The 22,145-nt window shown below is 56.0% G+C and overlaps 1 protein-coding gene across 2 annotated transcripts in view; it reads left to right on the plus strand.

Moving 5' to 3' along the window:
- Positions 1 to 428: 428 nt before the first annotated feature.
- BCOR (BCL6 corepressor) overlaps positions 429 to 22,145 on the plus strand; it is a 117,329-nt gene continuing 95,612 nt past the window's right edge. Inside the window, exon 1 of one of the 2 annotated variants that reach the window (XM_043895445.1) lies at positions 429 to 539. The gene's annotated coding sequence lies outside the window, so the exon portion shown is untranslated. The remainder of the gene's footprint in view (positions 540 to 22,145) is intronic. The other variant, XM_043895452.1, reaches the window with a different exon arrangement.

Genomic DNA, 22,145 nt, shown 5'->3' on the forward strand with positions numbered 1-22,145 from the left:
ACCTGGCTTCAAATTCCCACCAAATCATTTTAACTCGCTGGGTGACTTGATAAACTCCTGTAACTGACCTGTAAAGTTTGAGGGCTCGTAAAGTACTCAGCACAGCGCGGAAGTGGGAGTACTATTATTATTTAGCGCGATCCCTCCACCCCACCCCAGCTCAGATCCCTGCCGCCCTCCACCGCTTGGTGGTATTTCCGAGGCGGACCAGGCCTTCTGCCGCTGGGCCGTGACCCTGGAAATCGGGTCAGGCTCTCGTCAAGACGTGAGTGTGTGTGTGTGTGTGTGTGTTGGGGTGGGAGTGGGGGGGGGGCGGCTTTCTTTGCGCGCGGCTTTCCCCAGGGTCTGCCGACAGTCTAAAAAACTCACTTGAGAGGAGAAGAATGAGCGCGAAGTGGCTCTTTCGATCTGAGACACCCCCTCCCGGAGAAATCACCCCCTCCCCCCAGCCCAGCGCGGAGTGAAATCTTAGAAGCCGCGGCTGCCGGGTTTGAACGGAATGCCGGAGTCGGTGGAAGCCGGAGCTGGTCGGCCCGAAGGTCAGCGAGTTGTTTTGAGTTCTCGTACCCGGAAGGGGGGGAAGCAGGGAGGCGAGGACGCCGGGGCCCGAGAGACCCCGCGTCAGAGCAGAAATTGTTTGTGCTCCGGAACAGGCAGCTCAGCGGAAGCCGCGACGGGGGCGGGTCACGTGCGGCGGTGGCGGCGCAGCTGGCGGGGAAGCCGGGCTGGGACAAGGGCCGGGCCGGGCGGGGGTGGCACGGGGCGGCGGCTTTCGCAGCCGAGGATGGAACCGGCGTACTCGGGGCCGCTGAGCGAGTGGCGTCCCGAGCCTGGGGCGAGGGAGGCGCGCGAGTTATGGAGGGACTGGGGTTGGAGCCAGCGTGCTCGGAGCTCCGCGTGGTGCCGCACGGGCGGGACGGGAGATCGCTGTGGGGGAGGGGTGGTGGCGTGGGGGGTACGGGAGCGGGCCCCCCGCCCCCAGGCAAGAGTGGCGATAGCGGGACCCACGCGGAGACTACGCGGTCGTCTGAACCCCGAGAATGGAGGCACCGCTCCTGTAGTCGCCGGCCTTGTTTTCGTCTTTGCACGCAAATCCCGGAACGACCGGAACCGCCATCCCAGTCTGCGTCCCAGGGGTGCCCCATTACGCGCGGGGGAGGCTGCATCCCGCAGGGCGACTCCGGGCGGGGAGGGCTGCCGCGGTGGCTCCGCGGAGGCCGCCGGCTGGAGTCGTGGTGCACAAGACCTACACACCTCTCTCTCCCCCGGAAGGAAAGGCTCGGGCCATCTCTGGGGACGCCCCGGGGCTGTGTGAGCTGTGCGGGGGGCCGCGGAGCGGGAGAGGGTGCTGTAGGGAGACCATCGGCCCTACCTTAAAGACAGGGGTGGCCTCGTGGCCGGGGATGAGGAGTTTCACGCTTCCCCGAAGTAGCGAGCGCTACTCCGGCGTGGGATGGAAAGAACACGAACTTGGTCAGCAGCCAGAGTGCTTGAGGACGCCTGACTTCGGTGCCCCCCTCCCGGAGTGGCCTGAAGTGTTACCCTCTGCTCCGTAGTCCACGCGGTTGAGGTCCGAGGCCTAGATAAGTGGGAGGGTGTGGTCAGGCCTCTGATGGGAAACCCACCCATGTTCCTCTCGGACGCCACGCGAAAGAGGGGCGGCATGGTCCTTGCACAAAGTTTCCCACCCCACCCCTCATCGGGGAAGGGCAGTTCTTCCGGTGGTGGGGGCAGGGGAATAATGGCTTGGGCACGGGGAGTGGGGCTAGTTCGTTTTCCAGAGGGGCGCGGGCGGCCAGCGTTTTCGCGTCCCCCGAGTGGCGGCGCTTGGCCCCGCTGCGGAGTCTGCTGGGAGTTGAGGCAGCGAGAGCCGTGCAGAGTGTGGGGCGACGCGAGACGCCATTTGCATCCCCCTCCTCCCCCCAACCTCCGCCTGCAGGTTGGCGGGGGCCGAGGTGTCGCCCGCCGCGGAAGCGTGTTCCTCGCAGTGACACTGATTAGATGCTGTGTCGGTACGTGCCCGGAATTGGGTGGGCCTTCACCTCTCCTGTGCGCATACACTTTCTGTTGGAAAACTTGCGGGTTATTCCAACCCCCCTCCCCCACCCCCACCCCCCTTGCCGCACAGCTGCAGTCTTCAGGGCGGAATTAGGCGAGCACGTTTGCTCAGCCCCAGGGAAAGAGGATCGTGCTGGCGCTGGGAGGCCGCCGGGCCCGGGCCGCGAAAATCCAGCCCTGGCTTTGCGTCGAGCTGCCGAATGCGGCGCTTACGCGCGCCCGGCCAGCCGAGGCCTGGTTTCCATCTGCCCCTTTTGCCTCCGTGTTAAGTTCGCCGGGGAAAACCCAGTGATCCGTGCACAGCCCCTCGGAGAACACCCCCCACCCCAGCCCGATTCTGACCGATGGAAAAAATGACAGTATAGGTCGGAGTAGGCTGCCCGCGAGTATTAATGCGGCCGCCTCCGTTCCCGGTGCATGGGGAGGATGGGCGCCAAGCCAGGAAACCGCCGAAGGAGGAGCCAGGAGGGCCGCCTGCCCCTTCCCGGGCTAGAAAACGTGGATTCTTAGAGAGACCAGACAACCGTGGGCAGACAGCTGCGGGAACTTACCCCACTAAATACAGGTTGTCCATGTATCTTTCAAGCAAGATCGATCTTTTTTGTTTTAATCAAGTACACATTGAGTCAGTTACAAATACTGTGAGAACTGGTTGATCTGTAGCTGAAACGCCGCTCTCCGCCTGCTATGAAAAGTCTGGGCAGGAGGTACCGGGCTGAGCATGATGTATCTTGGCGCAGGCCGTGTGTGTCCTGAGAAACCGCAGTCCCCTTTGCACTCCACCTTCGAGGACTCTTACTATAACTCTCAACGGGGATTTCTTTTCGTTGTAGTTTCTATTGGGGGCTTGCTTGTTCCTTGCAAAATCCTGCCTGGGGTTGTTAGTACTTCCCAGTGGATGGTCCTGGGTTTTGGCTTTTATAAGCCCACGATTTTCTCTTGCCTTTTTCTTTTCCTGCGTTCGTGCGGCTGGGTGCTGTGGAGTACCTTCCCGCGCCCCGGCCCCGGCCCCAAACGTCTGCTGCCGCCGCCCTCGGACTCTCTCGCTCGCGCACCACGCGGCCTCGGAGGGGGAAAGTGAACTCTCCGGGTGGCGCTCGAGAACTGGAGTTCTGACTTTGGGCTGCGGGTTTGCCCCGGAGGCTGGCCGGCAGCTGCTCGGGAGCCAGAGGCTGTGAAGGGGAAGCCCCGGAGGTGACCCGGAGGCTTCGGGAGCAAACCCGGAGGCGCCCGCGTCTTTGTCTTTCGCGGGGCTGGCCGCCTGGCACGCACAGCTCCGATAAGGATCAACTGTGAGAGCGAGAGCGCACTGCCAGCACATTTCAGTGACTAGGCGAACGCCGGCAGCCACGTAAGGAAAAGGCCATTTGCGTTGTCTTTGAAAAGGAAAAGGCTGTCCCACTTAATGAATTATGAGTGACCTGGGAGAGGCCAGGTGCGGAGTTTGTGGCGCCGAGGCCTCCTCGGGGTGCTTCTTCGCCCCAGCCCCGCCCCATCGTGCCAAGAGACCCCATTTCAAAGGAGATGGGAAGCTTTTGGAAATTAGATCTCTGACCCATTCTATTTACGTAAATCGTGGTGCATTTGTGTGTCCCTAAAATGAGACTCAGCAGCAGCCCAGGGACTGAGGCCTGCTGCCTGCCAGCTCTGGACCTGCGTTAAACTCTGGCTAACTTACATCCCCAGAGGATGTGGCTTTTGCCCAGCGTCTCTAAGAACTGATTTATAGGAGGTGGCCTTGAGCCATCAGAAAGGGTGGCCTGCAAGAGTCTACCGGACGTCCTCTAAACCAGGGCTGTTCGCCCAAGGCCTCAGGGAGAGGGTGGGTAATGGTGCCTGAGCCCTGGCAGAAGCTTCCCATTAATCCAGTCTAAATGAGCACCATTAAAGCAAAGTTTCCCCTTCCATCCTTACCACACACATGGGTCTTTAAGGGAAAGTCTAGTCGAGACAGTCTGAGCCCATTTTGCCTTCTTAACTTTTTTATGGGCAGTAGTGCTCTTTCTGGGCTTCCCAGGTGGGTCAGTAGGTAAAGAATCTGCAGTGCAGGAGATCTGGGTTCAATCCCTGGGTCAGGAAGATCCCCTGGAGGAGGGCATGGCAACCCACTCCAGTATTCTTACCTGGGAAATCCCAGACAGAGGAGTGTGGTGGGCTACAGTCCATGGGGTCGCAGAGTCCAACAGGATTCAGCACAGCACAGCACCAGCACCCTTTCTACCCTGTCCAAACTCTGCCTTCAACAGTTTCAGCCTGGTAAACTGAAACTGAAGTCTCTCAGTCGTGTCCGACTCTTTGCGACCCCATGGACTGTAGCCTACCAGGCTCCTTCATCCATAGGATTTCCCAGGCAAGAGTACTGGTGTGGGTTGCCATTTCCTTCTCCAGGGGACCTTCCCAACCCAGGAATCTAACCCGGGTCTCCTGCATTGCAGGCACACACTTTTACTGTCTGAGCCACCAGGAAAACCTGGTAAGAAAGTATCAAATCCTAACATTGTAGTATTGTATGCCAGGCAGAATCCTATGCACTTTATGTATGAATTCATATCATTCTGAACACAATCCTGTTACACAGTTACTGGTATCATGTTACAAATGAGGACACTGAGGCCCTGAACGGTTAGGAGGCTCCATGGCACATTTCGGGCTATCGCCAGGATGGTCCCCAATTGAGGAATGTACGGCTGTGCTGCCTCCCCGGTGTTGTGTAGTGAAAGTGAGCGCGGGGGGAGGGGGGGCGTTGGACCTTCCACCTTCCAAAGGGTTATGGGAAGAGATGGGGAAGCCCGACATTTGGCCCTTATCTTGCAAAGGGAAGTCCCGAAGCCTCTTAGAGAAGCACGTTACTGTGGCGGCAGAAGGGACCAGGGAAGGCAGTGCAAAGGCCCCTCGCCCCACGTCGCCACATAGCATCCGGCGGTCACGTCCGCCGGAGGTGACTGGGGGCTGGGGACAGCCGATTGCGGAGGAACTCCTTATCGCCGAGAGTCAGTGGTCTCAGGAGGCGGAGCTAAACGACCGCCTTCGGGGTGGGGGTGCGAGCTAGGTCGGGCCGGTCCCTGGGCCCCGGGTGTGCCCCCGGACTCCTTTCGCGGAGCCGGCCGGATGCCTGGCAGCGCCTTCCGCACCTCCGGGCTCCCCTCCGCTTGAGCCGCCAGCCCAGGGCACGGAGCCTCAGGACCGGAGCTGGAGAGGCCAGCTAGACGAGTCTCGATTGGAATGGCTGGTTCCGGGTTGCTCGCACACTCACCCTGCCTCCCCCATACACTCATCCCCCTTTCCGGGTGCGCGCGCGTGCGCGTGTGCGCGCGCACACACACACACACACACACACACACACACACACGGATCTCCAGCGCGCAGCCCGCCTCCCGGCCTCCGCCTTCCCTTCCTCCTCCCAGCTCCGGCGCTTCCGAAGCCCGTGGCGGTTCTGTGTTGCACTCCGGAAGAGTCGGGGTTAGAGGAGCCTTGCCACCCCGCCCCTCCCCAGGGTCCGTGCACACGCTGGCGCCCCGGGGGCGAGCAGCCAGGCCTGGGGATCCCCAACTCCCACGGGAAGTGGTGGCGGCTGCCAGGGACGTATGCACTGTGTTTTGTGTTTCATGATGGCCCGGGGGTCAAAGGCGGGGGCCAAACAGTGGGGCCTACGCGTGAATGGGGGTGGTGATAAATCCCCTCTCCGGGAAAGCTGGCCGTCTCGACCACCGCTACTTTGAGTCTGCCCTGCATGGCTTGTATTGGCCACAGTTGGACACTATGCATGCCCGGGCCGGAGTGTGGCCCTGTGTGTCTTGCGGTGGGGGGTGCGGGGTGTTGTGGTCGGAGGCGGTGCTGGAAAATCAGCCCCCATCTCACATCATTCTGGAGCCTTTACTTCTAGCTCGGAAGACCCTTGGGCCCGGCTGCCCTAGCCACCGCCAGAGCCCGAGGAGGGACTGGCAGACCGGCCTAGCCGCACTTGCGGGCTTTGAGAGGCTTCGGCCGGCCGCCGAGCCGAGGGAGGGAGCGCAGCAGCCCGCGCGCCTCAAGGCAGAACACACGCCTTTCCCGGAACCTTGAAACCCTGGGGAGCCGCTGCCATCTTCGCGTGACGAGCAGCGAGACGCCGGTGATTAAGTGTTTCTTTCCGGCTCTCTCCCCGGGTTGCGGCTCTCCTTGGCAGAGAGGGAAGAATAAAACCGGGGCGGGGGTGGGGGCAGGTAGCACACAATTGCGCTCTCCACTCACCCTCCGTGTCCGCACTGGTCTCTCAGGATGCGTCTACGCAGGGCGCCCTCTGCCCCTTTACACAATGCCTCGGCGAGGATTGAGGCTCTGGGGGTATCGACATGCCTCAGTTTCCATCCGCCTCGAGCCCCAATCGCGAAGTTTAATGCGGGGGGGGGGGCACACATTGCCGAAGCCACCCGACCCCCATCTCTTCTCCTCCCATGGGAATTAAACCTTAATACAGGAATCCCCCACCCATGCCAGGGACTAATCCTGCCGCCCCTCCTGGGATTAACTCGGCTCACAGGTCCATAAAACACTTCCGGCGCGGCTGGAGGGTCTGTCTGCAGAAACACTTTAAAATTGTCCTCCCGGGTTTGGAGTGGGAATTGACCCGGTGGAGGGAAGTGAGTAAACCAGAGGGTTGTAAGAGGTGATCCGTGCGGTTTGCAGGCTGTCGAAAGAGGTGCCTAAAATGTGGGCTGTCGGGGCTGCTTCAACCCAGAGGGTGACCTGGGTCCCAGTAGACGCATCTCGGAAAGGTATGCAACATTTGCTAAATGACATTGATCTGGAGGAGAGTGGAAGCAAGCAGGAGCTGGTAGGTTTCAGCTGACTTCTGGCCCCTTTTCAGTTAGGCCAGAAACTTAACTGTTCCTGAAACTATTTGGGGTTGGGGGCAGAGAATCAGTCTCCTGCCCCTCGTAGGTGGGATTCTGAAGACCAAAATCTTAAAGCATTTGGTAAACAGGACCTGACCCCCTCCACATCTCTGTGACTAATGTTCGATCTCTCTTACCCTAGAAAACACAGTGGTTTGCTGATAAAAAAGTAAAAACCAACCCTTGCTCAAATCCACGCAGGAATGTACAGATAAACAGAATCCAAAAGCCATTTAAGATTTTGAACATCTTCTTCTTTTACATCACTTCAAATTAACTTTCTGAGGTAATAGAACATTCTTTGGAATGTTCTGAGAAACATTCCTGTCCGAAGTGGGGGTAAAATGAAAAGAAAAAAAGACCTCGAAACCGGGTCAAATCACACTTTAAGAAGAAGAAAACCGGATGAAGAATATAAATTCTAAGTAGCTTTCTGGCTCCCTATCCTTCTGTTAGTCTGGAGAGCAGATGCTATAGATAGCAGGCCACCCCCATAGGACCCCGGAAATAGGTCCTGACTCGGACTTGATCCACTAAGGGCGAGGTGACTTGGCCTTTGGGGGGTGGGGGGAAGACAGTGAGGAAGGGCAATCATTTGCTTTAAATGAACATCAGAAAAAAGACCTAGGCCTGCCTCTGCGTCCTGAGGACCCAGAGCTGCTAAAACTATGTGTGGGAGGCGGCGCCCGACGACCTCCTTCCCCGCAGATGGACTCACGCAGCGTGACCGGCCCCAGGTGGCGCCCAGGCACACTGGGGATAGAAGCCCGGGCCGCGCATTCACTCTGCCTCGCAGATTGCAAGCGGGGGCCTCTAGCCGGACCGCCCACCGACCTTTCTCTCCCCTCCCTTGCCCGAGGCCTCCGGGCAGGGTCTACTCGCCTCTACCCCACTGCCCCTCGGGCTGCGCCCTCCCCTCCCTGGCACCCAGCCCGGATCTGGAGGCCTCCCCTGCCCGCCCGCAGCCCCCGTTCTTCCCCTCGTGATTCATTTAGCAACGGTGCAGAAAGCCTGTTTACCTCTGCAGCCCAGGGCGACTCGATCTGCGTAAAAAGCCCTAACGCCAGCGCCGACCAGTAGGGGGGGATTGTCCTATAGATTATTTCTCCTCCTGGGTTTTTTTTTTTTTTTTTTACGAGAAGGCTGGGTTGGAGAGGGGGTGGGGTGGCGTGTTGCTGCTGGTTTTTAAAACACCGTATTTGAAAGAGAAACAAAAGCCACACAAAAGCCGTTTAGGAGGTACCAAGGCTGTTTTTACATATAAAAAGTACAGCGAATACCAAGGGGCCCCCAGCAGTGATAAACTAAATGGTTGGCCGATTTCGACAATTAGCAGTTAATCTGTTATCTGCGATATGCAAACAAGTTTTGAGGCTCGAAGGACAGCGAATTTCTGTTCCAGTCGACAGCGTTGTACTCTGTTGGGCACCTTCGTTGCTCTGGGTTTCTCAGAGTGCGAATCCAGCTTCGGCAAACATGGGTTTCCCGAGTTGGAGGATAGACTTAGGTCACAGAAAATTCAGTCGGGCAGCCAAGAGGCCTCGGCCTGTATCGCCCCTCCGGCCCGAGCTTGTATCTTTGGTTCCAATTTCTCCAAGTTTTTTTTTTTTTTTCGTCCTCTAATTTCGCACGTAGTAGGCCTCCAGCAAATGTGGAATGAGTGTTGAAACCAAAGTGAGGCCCTCGGCCTGTAAAGCAGGCTGATGCGCGGCCTCGCCCTCGGAACTCCCTTAGGGTGCCCAGAGCCCTCTGGCCGCCGCAGTCTGCGCGCAGCTTCGCCCTGAGCAGGCCGGGGCGGGCGGGGGAGGCCGGGAGGCATGAAGCGCCTGGAGCCTGCACGATGATAAATATTGCGCAGACAGCCCATAAATAATTTGCATTATGTTCAGCTGACAACGCAGGGCGATTAATTTTAATAGCTACATATTTGCCTGGGCTGCTGCTTTCGTAGGCCCGGTAATGAAAAGCGAGAGGCCGCCCTGGCTCTGTGCTCGCGATCCCGGAAGGCAGCCGGGAGGTGCGGGAGGGCCCGACGAGGCGTCTCCTCCAGGCAGCCCCCCGGGGAGTCCCAGCCACTGAGCCCCCCTCTCGCTCTCCAGGCCGTGTAGACGCGGGGTGCGTGCGCGCCCGCCGCGAGGGCACCCCCGGGGCCTGGAGCAACAGGAACTACCATAATGACACTGCAGATTTGTCTGTCTGGGGAGAGCCGCTTGTGACCACGGGACACTCCCCGGTGCGATGCGCCCCACCCGGATCAAGTCCGGAGTGCACTCCGAAGGGGATTTCACGTTACAGTTTGGGTGGGGGTTGGGAAGGGCTGGTGCTACCCCGCCGATTCATCGGTGGGCCCCCGCGCAGCAGAGGCTTTTACGCCCCGGGGACCCAGGCAAGGGGCAGAACAAAGCCCAGCTGCCCTCGCGTCCTCTCCGCGCGCGTCCCCAGTCCTGCGGTCCTGCGCCCCGCGGGAGGCCCCTCTAAAACGCTTTCCGAGCTCCTCGATTAAAAGGACCGCACACATAAAAGACAGAAGAAAGGATTTGGAGCCGCTCTTAAAAAAGAGGGGGCGGGGAGGGGAGCGCAGCGAAGAAGGACGCGGCGCGGTGGCTGCCGCGGTCCCGTAGCGACCGGGTGCGCGCGTGTGCGTGTCTGTGTGTGCGTTCCGATGACAAAGCCCCGGCGGCGGCGGCGGGCTCCCGGCTGCTTGAGCACTGGTGGGGGAGGGGGGGAGCCCGCGCTCGCGTAGGTAGCGGGGAGTCGAAGCTTCCCGGGAGAAAGAGTTCATTCATAAGCTGGAGGAGGCCTCCTGGCCGGGCCAGGTGGAGCCTCCCGAAGCCAACACCTGTGTGTTTGCCTGTTTGAAAAGGGGCGAACGCATCCAACATTACCATATTTTAATTGCCTTTCGCAAAGGTCATCTCTAATTACGGGTTGCGAGGAGGGTTGGCCAGGGGTCTGTAGCCCTCGATTGTGTGCATGAGTGTGTGTGCCGCCGCTGAGACAATGCGCCCGACTCTTATCGAAATGCCAATCCGAGGGTGTCCGTGCGCGCCTGCGAGGCGGTCACGACGTGCTGAATCCACGCAGACAGACCGGGCTGCGAGCACAATAAAAGCCGAGCAGGCGGCGAAGGGCAGCGCAGACCCACGGGTTTTCTTTTTAGAAACGGTGGTGCGAAGAGACTTGACAATAATAACACGCAGCAGGATTAAATCAGGGTGGGAATAAGAAAATGCATTTTCGTTCCTAAAACCGCGTCCTGCGTTTAACCCATCCGATCCCCCAAGAGCTTTTTGTGCCCACGTGGAGTCCCGCACGGGGACAGGTGCGGGGCACAGAGCGGCTTTGGGGGTGCTTGGTGATCGTCCAGGACAGGCACCTTCTTTTAATACCGATCTCTTCCTTTAATGCACTGTAGTCAGCTATAGTGAAGTGGAATCCTTAACGACGTCTGTTTTATGGGGAATGATGACTGGCTAGTTGAAAAGGAGAAAGAGAGAACATTAAGGGTTTTTTAACTTTTAAAAGTCTGCATTTCCTTAGTTTTCATCACTTGCGGAAGCCCTTGAGGCAGAAGCCTATTGTAACTTCTTCTGAGGGAGCAGCCAGGCGGGAAGGTTGTTGGAGGGTCAGGGGTTCTTAGGAGGATATTGTGGAGATGAGGGGGTGGAAATCAGTGAAGAGCAGTTGGTCAGGGGTGGCCAGCAGCGACTCTAAACTTGACTTTATCAAAGGAGCCTGACGTCTCTTAGCCACCATGCTGTTTCTGGGAGTCAGGAGACTTGGAGAGTTGGAGGGTTTTGTACTGGCTCTGCTTCCTGCCTGCCCCCCACACCTGGCCTCCTGGCCTCACCAGCAGCCTGCTTTGCCCGGAGGAAGGCAGAGCCAGATGACTGGTCCAACCCCCGAGAGACCGCCTGGCTTTCTCCTCCCCTGTAATCAAAACCAGATGCACTTAAGCGCCTTTCATCAGAGGAAGCCCAAAGCCCTTTAACAGGCTTCAATAAAAGCGTTGCTGGGGCCTACCAGCCTGCTCGGTGTCCAGGCCTCTGTACCCGTGTCCCACTGGAGGAATCCTGGGTCGACCAACAGCGCCTAGCTCCTCCCAGAGGGATCCCAGAAGCCAAAGACATCTCCATAGCCAAGGCAGCCTTTCTAGACAAGTAGGATGTCAGGATCCCTGCCAGGTGTGTAAGCACAGACTCCGTTGATAGGAGAAAAGAAACCAGCAAGGAAGAGAAGCCAGCAGCTAGCGCTGAAGGAAGGATAGGAAGAAACCAGAGGGACTAAGAAAGTAGCAGAGAGGTGAAAGGGTGATAATGATCAAGATATTCAGAAGCACTCCAAGGTACTTGGACCACCCCCACTTTCAGAGCCCTTATCCTATCCTATTGCAGTGTTTCTGTCTCCCACACTACAGACTACAAACTCCCTAAGGGCAGAGACTGTCTTATTTATCTTTGCAAACCTGGTGCAGGTTGGCACTAAATATGTGGTCAAAATGTTTGGAGGATCACAGGTGTGGTGGAAAGCTCTGGAACAAGACACATGTGGGCTTAACATGGGAGCTCTGCCTAGTGACTCAGCAGTAATTTGCCTGCAATGCAGGAGGCCCAGGTTCGATCCTTGGGTTGGGAAGATCCCTGGAGGAGGGCATGGCAATCTACTCCAATATCCTTGCCTGGAGAATCCCATGGACAGAAGAACCTGGCTACAGTCCGTAGGATCACACAGATTTGGACACGACTGAGCAACTAACGCTCTGTCTCCAGTGGTTATGTAACTTTTTGGAGTCTCAGTTTCCTTATCTGTGAAATGGGCATGAGACTGCCTGCATCACCAGATGGGGGAAAGATGTGGTGAAGTAATTGCATGTAAAGCAATAATAAGGTTTTAGTCAACAACAATAATAATGTTTTGATAACTGTTGTGCCCTTGTTCTTGAAGTAGTGACAGAGGGTTGGGGCTGATACTGTTTGAAGCATAAGAAGAAAGGTCCTAGCTGGGCAGAGACCTCATGGGACTGGGATCTGGGTCAGCAGGGAATAGTTTCTAAAATGTGTGTTCCATAGCCCTGGGAATTGAGCACTAGGACCCCACTCTTCAGCGGGCAGGCAGCCCCAAGGCTGTGAGCTGGGGAAGGGAGGGCATGTCAGCCTTTGAACTCAGGCTCTGGGGCAGGGCCCAGGCCCCTGTGTGCGCCTCTGCAAGACTTCTTATAGCCAAGCCACCTGAGATGAGTGGTAGCAAATAACCCCAGTTGGTGCTGGCTTTCTGTGAAATCTGGGGGAGAACTGGCCCATGGGCTTCATTCACCTCAGCTCCTGTTTCATGATTCTGCTGATCCGCTCAGTGCCAAGTCATGTCCAACTCTTCAACCCCGTGGATTGTAGCCCACCAGACCCTTCTGTCCATGGGATTTCCCAGTCAGGAATACTGGAGTGGGTTGCTATGTTTTCCAGGGGATCTTCCCAACACAGGGATCGAACCTGCATCTCCTGCATTGCAGGCAGATTCTTTACCTGCTGAGCCATCAAGGATGGCTGTATTTTATCTTTGACACGTTCACCCCTTGGCATTTGGCGGGGCAGGGAGGAATAGTGCCTACTTCTCTTTGCTTCTTGGCCCATTCTGGCCTGTTCAGTAGCTCCTCACCTCTCATCCCCCACCCCCCACACAATTTGGCCAATTTGTCTCTACATTGCAGGCGGCTTGTTCTTTTCTCCTGCCCCTTGGCTGCCATGCTTTTTGGGTGTGTGTGGTGAGGGCAGGGGGATTAGGACCTGGCCCCCCCACCTCCCCCTCCTCAGTCTTCCACGTTCCAGATGTCTGGCAGCCCCTCCTTCAGCACTTTCCCAGGAGGGTAGGCTGTGAATTAGGGTCAGTGGGCTGCCTGGGCAGCAGGGACTCTGAGTACCTGTCTCAGGGAAGGAGAAAGAGGGGGATGGGAGGGAGGGAGAGGCCCAGGGGCTGCTGGGTGAATCTGCAGGTGTGGCCAAGCCAATGTGACCCTGAGTATCAGGAATGGAAATGTGTTTGTCTGGACTGTAACACAATGGGGTAGTTGGGGGTCAGGGAATGAGAAGATGTGGGGTTTGTGGAGGAATTGGGAAGAAAATGAGGCAAGCTGACTCCCCTTCTGCATACCATCCCACTCCCTCCCTGACAGGAGAACCTTCCAGAAGAGGCAAGAAAAATGTGGGGAGGGAGGAGGAAATGTTTGGTCCTGCTCTCCTGCCCCATGAACTGGCTCCCTTGTACAGCCAGCGTAGGTTAGAAGGTAACAACTGGGGTCCTTTCAACCAGATCCTTTAGGACAGCAGTCCCCAACATTTTTGGCATCAGGGACCAGTTTCATGGAAGTCAATTTTCTCACGGACCCCCGGGGGTGTGTGTGGGATGATTCAAGCACCTTACATTTTTTGTGCACTTTGTTTCCATTATTATTAAATCAGCTCCACTTCAGATCATCAGGCATTAGATCCCGGAGGTTGAGGACCCTTGCTTTTGGGGAAATGTGAGTTCAGATCTGAGGGGGAGACAGGTCACTGTCTGTCCTCCAGGGATCCCATAAAGAACAAGACGTTGTGCCACCCAAGGTCGAGGATTTTGGTTGTGATGAAATATGTCCTGCCCTCCACACTTCTGATTTTAATCCAGCTCGCCTTCTAGCAGGTATGTTATAAAACTGACTTCCCCTTCTTACTATCAGAAGTGAGGGTCAGAGCTTGTCAGCTGCAAGGGAGCTAGTGTGAAAGCAACTGAATTCTCCTCATGGACTCAGTGGGTCCAGAATTCAGTGGAGATTCTGGGGGCTAGAATCATCTGGAGGCTACCTCACCCACCTGTCAGGCTGCTGGCTGGGACTGCCGCTGTGTTCAGAGGCACCAGCACCGGGCTCTGCGTGTGGCTTGGGCTTCCTCACAGTATGGCAGCTTAAGGGCAGTAAGACTTGAAGTTACATAGCAGCAGCTCAGGGCTCCAAAAACAAGCCTTCCAGCATCACCTTTTCCAACCCACCCTCAGAAACCATGTGGCATCATTTCTACTATATTCTGTTGCCTACAATGAGTCATGGGCCCACTCAGATTCAAGGGGAAGGGACATAGACCTACCCCTCATTGGGAGGAGTGTGAAAGAACTTATGGTCACTGGGGAAAAAAGAAAGAAGAAAGCAAGCCATGCCAGGCACTCTTGAGAGCTAAGCTTAATTAGCACTGGCTCTAAACAGAATAGTCTACATTATAATAGGAGCTTGTACCCTCAAGAGGCTGCATAAATTATATGGGGGGTGAGGGGGAGACAGAGAGCTAAAATTAGGCCAGGGTAAAAGAAATAGAGCCATAAAGCAAATATGGGTTTTATGGAAAATAGATATCAAAGGATAGCTCTCTCTGTGAGCTTGTGATGTGTGGGAAGGACTAAGGAAGAATTGGTTGGTGGGATCAGCTGGGTTGTAGGCCCTTCAGCATTGAAAGGGAAAGCAGGTAAAGGACAGGACTGTGGAATCTGGCTGCCACCATCCTTCACCCGCCATCTTAGGGGGATCTGTGGTAACCCTTCATCGCCTCAGGCAACATTATTTTCATGATTTGCTTGCAAATCACCTTTTTTTTTTCTTTCAACATACAGATACCTTTCTGTGGTACAGAGCTGGAACTGTAGTCAGTGTATTTGCTAAAGTGTGGAAAAAATAATACATTGCTCTAATAATAAATGACTCTAATACTTACTGTTTGTCCCCTACCCCCAGGTGTGGTTTTAAATATCCAGCATGGATAGTGTTGTGACTGAAAGGGGCTGGGTACATCTCTAGGGCCCCAGGTTCCCATTATCCTTGTCTCTAACCCCTGAATGGAGAGTTTGACTTCTAATTTCATGCTAGGGGTTTCACAGGCAACATAATTGTATTTGCCTCTGCCTTTGATCTGCTATTTGATCTGCTATTTCATTGTGGCTCGACTAGGAGACAGAGATAGAAACGCAGTGGAAAAACACGATTTTGTTTTGCTTCGGAATTGGCAGTTATTATTTTCTCTGGCTCCCTTAATGTGACACGCCTTCCCTAAATCTGAAATCTCATCATTTTCCCGTTTTTGAAATTCCAAAAGGCATGTGCACCCTCTGGCTGGCTTTCCTTTTTTGCTCATGAAGATTTCATTTTCAGCAAGGCTTTGGGGCGGGATGCTCCTGTCTTTAGATCTCAATGAAAATTGAAATCCCTGAGTTAGTGGAGGACTCCCAGGTAAACTCTGACTGACCTGCCCCTTTCCTGACCTCACCCCAACTTCCCAGGATGTACCTGGTTCACCTCAGCCTCTCCTCAGTTGATTAGGGGTCTGCAGGGCTGAAAAACAGGTCTGCTCTGCTGGAAACCAAAGAAACCCAAATGGAGCAGGAACCTTGTGCGTCAGAACTGAGCAACCTTCAGTAGAGCCCTCAAAGGAAGCTGGCTTCTGGAGCAGGGCCATCCATGTCAGGTTGTGTAGCTTGCATACTGTACTAAGGCTCCCAGCCACGACAGAGAGTGAGGACTGGAATTCAGGCCCAGAGGCACTTTTCTCCAGTGCTCCTGATATCAGCAAATAGGCTAGTGGCAGTTCTGTTCTCAGGGCAGAGGCGAAACAGATTTTTCTCTCTGATCACTAAGAAAAGAGATGGTGACACAGGACAGGATGGGGGTCAAAAGGGCATCTTGGGAGCAGATCGGGCCAGCCTTAGGCTGTAGATCAAGCCAGCGTCGACCGAGCAGGTTGGAGCAGTAGGCCCGTTACTCGCTCTTTGTTTCAGCCCCTCTCATCTGCATGGTCCAGTGTTCATAAGTTATTGAATTACTAGATCCCTCCTAGGCTTTATTTGGAGTTAAAAAAAAAGACAGGGGTGTCACCCTACCTATGTTTCTTGTTTAGCCAGCAAGGTGGGATTTGAAGTTGGGGCGGGGGGAGGGGATGTTTTCTTTAGTTTTGAAAGTGAAGCCTTTCGGGGATGTTGTTAGCTGCAGGACTATATGTAGTGGGTGCAGCCATTTGAGTGGAAGACCCAAACAGGTGGTGCAATAGAGTTGGACATCCTAACAGGTTACCTGTGAACTGAAATTCACATTAACATGTAATGGGCAAAGACAATTAGCATTTAAAAGTGGAGGATCATCCAGAGGAAGCAATTCCTAATCAAAGTTAACTCCAAAGAGGGATTTTTCTGGTGTGAGTAGTAGGCTCCTAGGGGAAGCCTCTGGAAGCCTTCTAAATTAGCCCTGTAAAGTTTGCTTCTGTTCATTTCTATAGTGGGTAGTGCGGGTATTTGAAATTCCATTAATACTTGGGAAGGTATTTTCACTGTAAAGCCAGAAATGGCGTCTCCTGAGAACAGCAAATTTAGGTGACTTGCTCTTTATAGCTAGGGATGGACAGTCCAGGAGCTCTAAATCCATTTGCCTTCCAGTTTCTTTCCAAATTTTGCATAATTGGAGCTGGGTATGTTGAAGAAAGACAGTTTCAAAGTTACATCATTGTGGCTGGGAGTTCTCAGTTTTTTAAATATTTTTATTTCTATAGTTTTATTTGTATTTTATGTGTGTTTACTTTTTAAAATTAAAATTTGTATTTTTCACAAAGTAATTATTTGCCCAAAGTTTATGAAGCCCAAATAGTATGTAAAGGCTTGTTACAAGAAAGCACCCCTCTCCCTTGTTTTGCCAAACTTTCTAAGTAATAAGTAGATGTGGCCTTCTCTGAAAAAAATCCACAATAATATCATCTGTTGACCTCCCGGTGTGGTAGAGGAGGATTTTAGTTCTCTGCGTCACACTTCCCCTCCCCCACCCTCACAATAGACCTGTACCATAACTTCTTATTAAATTCATGTCCAGTGTTTACTTTGTAACCACATATGGATTGTTTATTGCTGAGGCAGATGAGCTTCAGTGATTGCCTTTCCTTTCTTGTAGGATTTTTTTTTCCCCTGGAGTTAATAATTGCCTCCTTTTTCTATTTGCTTCATTTTCTTTGACCTATGACTGATTTTTCCCACACTCTCCAACCTCTCTACAAATCATCTTGGGGCAGGTTTTTTTTTTTTTTTTTTTGCATGTTCACATCTTGCAGCCCATCTGCAAAAAGGCTGATCTTTTTTTGTTCTGTGTGTTTCTTTTTTCATTCCCATTGTCTTCCAGCCGCAAACCTTTTTAGAAGTTTCTCATCTTCCCTTTAGTTTTATTTTCTAAAACTTTGCTTTTTATGAAGTGTGGTGGGAGTTTTACCGATTTCAAAGTGAGGGAGGGAGAAGGTGGTGGTATTGTGTTTGGATGGATAACTGCATCTCTACAGCTCAGCTGATGTCAGGAGCTGAGACGTGAATCCTAAGTTTCTGAATCTTGGTATTTTGCTTAGTTTAAATAAACTTTCACCATTTTTCCTAAACAGCAACCTTTCAGAAGTGATGACTGTTATTCCCTGGAACCCTGAAACTATTCAGTGTTAGCATATTTTTATCCTCCCTTCCCCTCCCAGAACTGATTCTACATTTTTAGAAGTAAAGGTTATTTTAAAAATAATTAATTGGCCCTTCCCCAGACCATTTACTGCAGGATTCATGCCCTTTGTTTACATTAATTTCACGTTGCCTTTTATTTGTGTTTAGTTAGTCATTTACAAGTCTGCCTTCCCAGCTAGACTGTAAATTACTTGAGGGCCAGGGGTGCCTTTTTACAGAATTCACTTTTGTACTTTTGGATTCCCCTAGGGCCTCAGTCAGTGCCTAGCCCTTAGCAAGCTCTCCATAAAGCCCTGTCAAAAGGCCTAAAAGTAGAGTGAGTCTTCTCCAACCTAGACCCCTTAAAGAGACAGAACTTTCAAATCCTGTCTGCCCTCAAAGCTGCTCAGAGACCCTTTGGACGGTGGGGACTGTGCTGCAGGCCTTGCCCCCCAGGATGACGGCAGGCCAAGTTGCAGGATGCGCGGGCCGCTGGGTGCAGGAGAGGTCATACCGCCTGGACCATTCAGGAGTCCTGGAACCTGAGGTCGTTCCTCGGGCTTAAAATCCGCCTTGGCGTGGCGGCTAGGGGCGACCACAGCCTGCGCGTTAACCAGGAGCGGTCGCCCCGGGCCAGGGGTCAGCCGCGACCAACTGCGCGGAAGGGCCGCTGGAGGGAAAGGGGCACGGCGCCCCGGGAACGCCCGCACTGCCGCCTGGGCCCGGCCAGCGGCTCTGCGGTCCCACCGCCGGGGGCAGCACCGCCCGCGCCGCCCGGGCTAAGATGGCGGCCGGCGTGCAGCCCGCGCCCGGGGGAAAGGCGGGCACAGCCCCCCGGGAACCTGTGCGCCGGGCCTGGGCCTCCCAGCGGGAAGGCCGCTCCTCCTTGGCCTAAGGGGACCGGTGAGGACCCAGCCCTGCCCCTTCCCCAGACAAGCTCCCTGGCCCAGCGTCCTACCTGGATGACGCCTAAAGGGATGTTTTATCACCCAACTCCCCCAGACTCTCGATAGGAGGAGGTAGGGACAGGTCCTGGTTGAGATAAGGACTGCGAGGAGGATGGCTGCCGGACTAGACACAGTGGACAGCGGACCAGTGGGTACCACTGAATGCAGACCTCAACCCCAAGCCATTCCCTTCCACCCTGGCAGCTCGGCCGCTACGGCGTGGGACACGATTGGTGCACACGTTTGGTGTACAGTGACACAATACCCATGACCGCAGGTCGAGGATCGCGCCCAATTAATATACAGGCCTAGAGCTCTTGAAATCAAGAATGTTTTGGAAAATGGGGTACATCTCGTTAGGAAATCCGTAATATAGTCCAGTAGAGGCTACAGAATATGAGCAGCCCATCACATTTGCTCTGACATCGGTATGCGCACTGTGTAAGCTGCCTGTCTTCTAGGACACTCCAGAACCTGAGGTCCAATTTACCAGAAATGGCATTGATGAATGCGGTGCCTTCCGAGTGATCTCGCCTTGGGCTCAGGTTGGGAGGTCAGAAGGGCCACCCAAGGGAGTAGCTGATGCCGGTAGAATCACAATGGTAGAAACGGAGAGGTACCCGGAAAAGCTTCCCTTCGCCCTTTGTAAATTGCAGCCTGACACCTCCCACTGGTTCAAGATTCCATCCCAGGTTTGCATGTAGCTTATCAACTCAGCGTGAGAGGCTGAAAGTGAACTTTTTTGTTTTGTTTTGGTGAAATAAAGTCGTTCTGCATAACGTTTGCACCGGCTGGTTATTCTCATGGAGAACACTTCCTCCACCCACCCAGGCAGCCGCCACACCAGCCTTTCTTTACTTCTGCAGCCCCTCTATTAATTACCTCTCTCTGCTCCAGTTTAGGCAGCCCCCGGTGCTTTGTTCAAGTACAGCAATAAACCCAAGACTGGGCCTAATCCTCTTTGGTCCTGACCTTCCTTCTAGCTGGCCTGGAGCCTGGCGGGCCCTCCTGGCCCCCAGCTGATTAGGGCCAAAGACGCTGCTTGTAGTGTTTGTGCTTCCTCCCCTCTGCACATTTGGTACTTTTCAGACAGACCGCTTCACCAAAAAAATAAAACGTGTACAAGAAAAAGTTCAAAGCGGCCCTCTGGAGCCAGGCCTGCAGGAGCTGGGGGTCATCCTACCACGGAGCCAAATCCATCCGATTTCTACACGGCAGCCCGCGCCGAAGGGTTACCGCTGACCTTGCGCCCACCGAATTCCTCTAGTAGCGCCAGCTCGGGTGGCCCGGGGGTACCCACCTCGAGCCATGTCCAGCCCCCGTGCCCCTCCCGGGAGGCGCAGTAACCATAAACGGTACGACAGGCGGCCGGCGGAGCTGGTTCGGTGACGGCTCCCTGGAGACCGCCGCCTCGAGCGGCAGGCCCCATCTGCAGTGCAGCTGACTGAGTGTGAGCGGCCCGGGGTGGGGCCTGGACGGGAGAAAACCGGCGGGGGCTCCGGGCAGCCTCGGCCTCAGGACCGCCCCCCAGTTACAGAACTGGTTGTATCTAGCTCATGGCTTCCGAAAGGCGGGCGTGGGAGACCCAGAAGACCCCAATCAAAGGTTGGGACCGGGGCTTCGGAGCGGGGCCCGAGGTGTGAGGCAGCGCTGGGGACCTTGGAATCGAAGGGGAGATGAACCCTCCTGTGCCCCCCGGGCGGGGAAGGCGCTTCGGCGCCGAACTCGCAGCGAAAAGCTCCAACACCCAACCCTCAGGCTCCTGCGGCCGAGAGGAGCCCACGGTACAGGCAGGCATGGGAAGCGCGGCTGCACGCACAGCCTCAGGTGCGCTAAGGTTAACTGGCCACCTCCGGACAGCCCGCCCCCTGCCTTCCACCCTCGGGCGCCGGCCAGATCCTGGGCAGCACCGGCCACCGCCCCGAGGCCGCCGGGCTCAGCCTAGCGCAGTTCCGCCTCGACCTCACAAAGGCTGCGTGCGGCTCCAGCAGACGAGGAGCGGCCACGACTCTCAGATCTTTAATTACGCCCCTACCCTTCCCCCCACCCCATCGCCGGCTTCCAGCCCTTTAATCAATTTCACGATATTAAATATTAATTTCCCGCCAGCCAGGCTTTCTCGAAGGAGGGGGAGGGGACGGGCAGGGCAGCTCCGAGGAAGGGAGGGTGTGACCTGGATAGTAAGGCGTGAGGGCTCTTAAGTGACCTGTGCTGGGAACTCGGTGCCACCGGATCTGAGCTTTGCGGCTGGGGAACTTGGAGAGTTATGAACGCCGGGATGCAGGCCTCCCGAAGGGGCAACTAGGTGCGCTGAGAGTCCCAGTGCGCTGGGCGATAGCCTCCTGCTCCGCACCCCCCACCCCAAGCCCCGAGTCAGCCTCACGCGGGCCCGCGGCGCGCAGCGATGATGGATCGCGCCTGGCGGGGGTGATTTGGTGTTGATCGCACATTATCACTGGCAGGTTGGACTGGTTGCTGATGGACGACTTCTAGCGGCGGCAGCAGCAGCTTCTTCAGACACCGCGCGGGGACTCGCTTGCTCTGCGAGGGTCTTTTTCCCCGAGCCCCCCTCCCCCCGCCCCACATCCCAGAGACAGGAGGACCTGAGAGTCCAAGCGGGGTCTTGAGGCACCCAGGGCCTCCCGCCCGGGTCTGGGTCCTGGGGTGGGCCGTAGGCCAGGAGAGGAGGGGAGCCCGGACGCCTCTCCCACTTCCTCCCGTTCCTCCTTGCCTTGCCGCCTGCTCCCCCCCTTCCTTCCTGCTTCCCCATCGAAACCGGGAGGGCCTGGGTCACTCGCGGTGTGGTTTCCCCGCCGCCGAGTCCAGGCAGCGGCGGGGGGCGGGGGTGGGCGAGCTCCCCCGCCCCACGGCCCCCGCCCCTCTCCCGGGGCTCGCAGCATCGCGGCGCTGCGGTGCGCCCCTCCTCGCGTCTTTTTCTAAAGTGCCTGCAGATACAAAAGCGGTTTCGTAATGCCTTCCGTCTGCGAGAGCCGGAGGACCTTGGCTGACCTTTCGGAAACTGATTGCAACTGCCTGTTAACAGCCCGTACTGACCGCACGGAGCGGAGCGGAGGACAATCATTTAAGTGACAGACGGCGAGGTGGCCTCGGCTCAGTCGAGCGGCCTGGTTAAGCCCGCCCCGCCCCTCCCCCCGAGTCCCCCCCCCCACACCAGCCCCGGGCGCACTGCGGGCTGTGGCGGGCGCTCGGGCGGGCGGGGAGGGCGCGTCGCGCGCGCCCGCGCGTGTGTGTGTGAGTGTGTGTGTGTGTGTGTGCCTGCGATTACCGGCCGACGGGTTAACCCTTAGCCGAGCGGCCGGCCCCTTTGAGGCCGGACGCTGCTGGCTTAATCTGCCATCTGCAAAAGAGGAATAAAAGGGCCGCCTCCGCCGACTTTCCCTAATGGGTAAACTGTCCCCTCTCAGCGTGACCGGGGCTGCGTGCCTGCTGCTGCCGGAGAAAGATCCCGACCCTCGGCTCTTCCGGCACGTCCCTGGGTCCCCTCCGTGCGCCCCCCCCCCCCACCTCCTCACACAGACACCAGCACGGGGACAGCGCGAGGGGTCCAAAGGCTCCGAGAGGCTCGCGGTGCAGTGGACGTGGGTGTTCCCGGTGTTTTCTCTTTCGGAAACTGGAGAAAGGCGGGGGGGGGGGGACCTCACTGGGAAGGCGAGGTGGGGGAGGGGAGACTGGTGACAGGGCACCTCGGGCTGCACTCGCTCCCTCTCTCGGGAGAGATCGCCAGCTGCTCTCCAACAGGCAGCGCCCTGAAATCTATTTAAAGAGAGGGAAAGGGGAG

Source organism: Cervus elaphus, chromosome X (assembly GCF_910594005.1).
Source record: "Cervus elaphus chromosome X, mCerEla1.1, whole genome shotgun sequence".
Classification (NCBI taxonomy): domain Eukaryota; kingdom Metazoa; phylum Chordata; class Mammalia; order Artiodactyla; family Cervidae; genus Cervus; species Cervus elaphus.